We start from the raw sequence: 5,779 nt of genomic DNA, 5'->3' as shown, positions 1-5,779 counted from the left end.
ATGATAAGCTTCAATGATTTCGCGCTCCTCCTTGCCCCCACCTCTACCCAAAATCTTAACACTCGAAAACAGCGGCCCACAACCACAGATCAGGCAGTGGCGGGGGAGATTAGCCCCGTCTGACGTGTTCAAAGAATTGTGGTACTCGCGCAGTCGTTCATTCAAACACCGGCCAGTTTGTCCGATGTATACTTTTTCGCATGTTAGCGGAATCGCGTACACAACATGTTTCGCGCAGGTAGTGTACTTGGTTTTATGCCGAATAGAACACAACGGAGTGCTAGTGTTTCCGCGAGCAACACGTGCACACAGCGCAGAAAGTTTGCAAGTCGCCGAAAAGACAACATCTACGCCCTGTCTCATAGCGACTTTTTACAGCGAAAGCTGTTATGAGATCACAACAAGGGCCGTTTTTGGCGCCGTAGTTGTCCGCCGCCGCCGCCGGTGTCCGTAACCACTATCACTCCAAATAAAAAAAAACGACATAAGAAAACAATTTCCAGGATGGAACAAGGTTCGAACCCGGGCCCTCTGCGTGGGAGCTCAGTGTTCTACCTCGGAGCCATGCCGGTGCTTAAAACTGCGTTGCAAAAAGACCGTATGCAGGCGTCATGTCATGAAGGAACCACATTAACACATGTAATGTAGCGTGGTAGAAGTGTAAAATAGCAACCAAGCGTCACACAGTGCGAATTTTGTAACCAGGCGTCACACAAGGCGAATTGCGCAACGAGTGGGTTGCTGAATGCTTCCAACCAATTACAAAAGGCTCTCCCATAATTCTTCATCGTCATCAGCCGCAGCATCAACAAAGTGCGCAGAATGCCTTAAAGGTGTTTAGCGGGTACCACGATTCTCTGCAGAATGACGAAAAATGAAATAGTGGCTGCTTCCCTACTTCAAAAAATTATGATCATTTATAGCGTAGTGGGTTCCTCGCAAGCGCACTTCTATAGGTTGCCAAGGAAGCCCATAAGGCTCCCATGATCCATTTCCTCAGGGTCTCAATAAAGTTCTTTCCCTGTCTCTCTCTTTCTCACGTTGACCTATGTTATATAGCATGGTGGGAGAGTAAAATTACGACCGGGTGTCACACGATGTGAGTTGTGGGTCGTTTACAGCTTCCAACCCATTACAAATGGCTCAGCCATTATTCATCTTCATCAACAGTCGCATCAACAAACTACACATAATGCCTTACATGTGGTAGCTTGTTTCTCCGCAGAATGACCAATAATGTCGTGGTGGGTGCTTCCTAACTTCACAAAAATTATGGTTTGTGGCATAGTGAGTACGTTGCTAGTTTATTTGTATTAGTAGCCACAAGATACTTTATAACGGGCTCTAGAAATGCCGCTCTTCTAGCTTTCGCTGTGACTGTGCTGCGCTTTCCGCGCAGGCCTGGCATTTTTTTCACATTGTGGGAAACGTTATGTATGTAAGGCATCACAGTTCCTTGAACTGTTAACTATGTATCTTTCTTCCACGGTTGTGGAATTCAATGGCTCGCAGTTCTTACAGAAAAAAGGAATCTGTATTGGAGCGTGCGTAGCACCGATTCTTTGCCAGATATTTTTAGCCAAGTTTGACATCCTGCTTCAGGGCTCTCTTCATGATTCACGTGTTTGTCATATCTTTTGATATGTTGATGATTTCTTGATGATTTTAAAGCTATCATCTAATAACACCGTCACACTGGCGGCTGAACAAGTTCTGAGTTACTTCCGAGGTTGCTCTAACGCCCTATCTTTTACTCATGAACTTCCGGTTGACAATTTCATTAGGTTTTTGGATCTTTTTCTTACTTTTAGGGATGATGGACATTTCTGCTGGTGGTGCTTTTCTCCCAGAAGCAAGAAATCCTTGTTACCCTACTCGTCCGCGCAATAAAAAATGTTAAGAGAGGGACAGCGAGTGACTGCTTCCGTAATGCACTGCAGAAGAGATGGCACCACTGCGTTAAGTCGAGTTTTGACTGTCAGGTTGAGCGCTTGGAGGCAGCGGGTTTTCCCAAGCAGGTCTTGACAGCTGTAGCAGAAAAGCTGCTGAAAAAGGTTAAAAGGCCGGCGAATAGATGTCCAGAACCAATTGATTCCCAGCGGAAGAGTGTTGTAGTGATGCCTTACATACATAAGGTTTCCCACAATGTGAAAAAAGTCGCTTTGAGACAGGGCGTAGATGTTGTCTTTTCGGCGACTTGGAAACTTTCTGCGCTGTGTGCACGTGTTGCTCGCGGAAACACTAGCACTCCGCTGTGTTCTATTCGGCATAAAACCAAGTACACTACCTGCGCGAAACATGTTGTGTATGCGATTCCGCTAACATGCGGAAAAGTATACATCGGCCAAACTGGCCGGTGTTTGAATGAACGACTGCGCGAGCACCACAATTCTTTGAACACGTCAGACGGGACTAATCTTCCCCGCCACTGCCTGACCTGTGGCTGTGGGCCGCTGTTTCCCAATGTTAAGATTTTGGGTAGAGGTGGGGGCAAGGAGGAGCGCGAAATCCTTGAAGCTTCTCATAAAAACATGCACCGCGATGATTGTGTCAGCACTACGTCCATTTCATTACTTCAGAAGGAATGCGACTTCCTGTCACTCTGGCGGTAGATTCTCGGCCGTTATGTAGGCCAATTTCTGCTTTTGCTTTTTTCATGTTTTGGGTTTTGGCTTCATGGTTTTACGTGATCAGCGCATGCGCCGTGGTACTTCTGGGAGGTGCTTTCAGCTAATAAAGCGCAGTTGCTAGTCCAGTCGTAGTGTGTGTAACTTCTTCCCCTTGTCCGGCGTCTTTTTGACTGGTTTTTGCCTGAGCGATCGGTAGTGTTTTCTAACCACGTTGAAACAGCCTTGCAGGGTCTCTGTAGGCAGTGTCTCGTACGCCCAGGGCGCACGAGACAAAATGTGGCAAAAGCGTTCGGCGCACCCATATAGCCGCTTAAAACTGGCTTCACTTGGCTTGAAGCGTATAAGTAGGTGGCGGCAGAGTAGCTCGGCTGGAAATTTTTTTAGGCGGCTTAGGTAGTGTGGTTACCGTAGAGTTTCTCACTAACTTGTGAACACTCTATGGTGGTTTCCGTGGTGGATGTTGGTCATGACCGTGAGTGCGTTAGCGAGAACCGCCTCTGCCCGTGGGGACGTGGTCGACTTGGTCGCGTTGTGTAAGAGTCTTGTAGAGGGTGATTCATATGCAAGTCGTTGCGCTTTTGTTACTTCTTGCGATGTCGTCGTGTTCAGTAGACGCTTTTATGAGCGGAGGGACCTTCTCGCCCAACGTTACTTGTTGGTAACGTCAATATCCCGAAGTGTTGGCCGCCAAATCTATAAGCACTGATAATGAGCTGTGCGAACATGAAATAAAAGCCATGTGTTATGCGATTTGTGAATGTCTGTTTGACGCACAACTATAGTGTCGTGGCGTGCGTGGATGTGTGGTAAGTGCGTGTGTTGCGTGATCGAGGATCGATCGCTATCAGTTGGACTGTCATTTGGACGAATTACTTGAACCAACACTTTTATTTAAGCTTCGTCTTGCGTAACTGTGCGCGACCGATAGGGAATGCGCAAGTTGGTAGCGACGGGATGTGAACAGGCGTTCACCCGACGTTAACCGAGTGGTTGTTTAACTATGCTGTCGCCGATGACGACAATCGTTTTTCTAAGCAGTGTCTGTTTAGGTAGTTGTGTACAAATGAAAAGGGAAATAAAATAGAAATTTTATTGCAAGGAGCATTGTCTAGCTTACATTCACGACACATAAACGTCTTTCTAAAAGTCAACATAGCCGCAACACAGTTGTGTGATGCGGTGAAGTGCACAGAGTATATTGCGGTGAAGCACACATAGTACGCGCGCACGTGTGTGCCTTAATTATACACGCGCCCTCCTCTGTCTCATTAGTGGTGATGCGGCGGACAGCATCGCCACCAACTCCAGCCTCTGTAATGAGCACTTATCAATTTACTCTGTAAAAAAAATGTGACAAGCGACTGGCAAGGCCGTAATTCTTCTAATTTATTCCAGGATTAATTCAAAATTGTTGCATGACACCTTTAAAAAAGTGCGAAATGCCTATGACAGACTCCAGTGGTACTCCATATTTCGTGCCATTACATATATATGCTCCAAAATGTAAATCATTATTAAGGGAGTATATACTCAGGCTAGGTATAGGAGATGATCATCCATATTTCATTAATTTTCTCTGAAAAGTAGTAGCTTATGGTTCACATTATTGCGTTCTTTCGAGTAATCAAGAAAAATAGCTATTGAAGAATGGTAAAAAATTATGGGTGCAGTTTGTAAAGGAAGAAAGTTGAGCTTTGCAAGAAAAGGATTTATGAAAACCATGCTGTGCAAGAACTAACAGCAAGGTGGTTTCAGAAAACTTATGGTGACTCGCGATGAGAGCATGTGTTGAAGCATCTTACAGGGGCTGCTTGTTGGAAAGATGGCGTGGTAATTAGGCAAGTGCCTGTCATCAGATGAGGAGATGCATCATCAAATCATTAACAAATAGCTATGAAGGGGACGCTAAAAATTTCTTGAAGGAATTAACACAACGCAGTACTTATTAAAGCCTCCAATTTAATGAGGTTAGCACTGGGGCTAGCAGGTATCTTAAATGAGCTGGTAACTTTAGTAATACCCCTCGTAGGTAAATAATTATTGAATTCACAGCATGGTATGAATGAGATAGGATTATGCAAATGGGACAATTAGAACTTAGTAATAAAATTATTGAATATACATTGTTAATAATGCCTGGACAGTCTTAATGCAGAATGAGGTTTCTATCAGGGTGAATTTACTTTTGCTAATGCTTCTGGTGGCATCATTGCAGTTTAAATTCACTGGTTTCATGAACTGTATATCAAGCACCACTGATGATAATCTGGTTTTTGCAAGGTTAATTTACTGATTAAAAAAATACCACTAAGAAACTACATGCTTTCTTACAGCTTAATCAGGCATATAATTTGGGACTCTTTAGTGAATTGGATAGGGGAGGTCTGTGTACAGAATATCCATGGTAATCATTTAACGCTCTATGTTTGTTTGCGTAATGTTTGAAGCCTCTTTTTCTATTCAAAATTGCTACAGAGCAAGAAAAATCCAACACCAGGATTGGTGCTTGGGTAAAGCAGGTAGTAAGAGCCGTTCAGGAGCACCCACTGAAGGAACTAATACCTATAGGGCAAAACTTCCAGTGCACCAAGAAGGGGATGGGAGGGGGGTGCCGGTTAACGTTACAAGAGGGCATCTGCTCACCATCATCCTTCCCTAGCCACGAACTTGTACTGTCTACGTTTATCAGACTCCTACTAACACAAGACAGAGTAGGTATAAAAGTTGCTTCTTTATTGCAAGATGGCACATCAGACCTTTTCAGAATTCCTTCACCGCAAGCCGTTAAGTTTGCCTAAAACCCTTTCCTTTTGCGGTGTCCCTTTTTTGTTCCCACACAGTCGTCGCAAGCAAAATTATGCAGCTTGTCACAGTCTAGCTGGTGCCACACAGGGATGGCTCCAGCCATCATGATGTGTACTCCACCGGAGCTGTCGGACACTGTAGAATCATGGTCTGGTGTGCATGCTTAGGACTTTAAAGATGTAAACAGTGACCACTTCTGTTTTGTCCCTTGCACTCTTGCACAATAGTTTGTCAAAGATGTTAGCTCTGGCAATACTGCCACAGGTGGTAAGAGGTACCTTGAAGTTGTAAACAGTGACTGCTTGTGTCACACACCTGCACAAGATTTTGACAGAGACGTTAGT

The sequence above is a fragment of the Rhipicephalus sanguineus genome, chromosome 4, assembly GCF_013339695.2.
Source record: "Rhipicephalus sanguineus isolate Rsan-2018 chromosome 4, BIME_Rsan_1.4, whole genome shotgun sequence".
NCBI lineage: Eukaryota > Metazoa > Arthropoda > Arachnida > Ixodida > Ixodidae > Rhipicephalus > Rhipicephalus sanguineus.
This window is presented reverse-complemented; position numbering follows the sequence as displayed.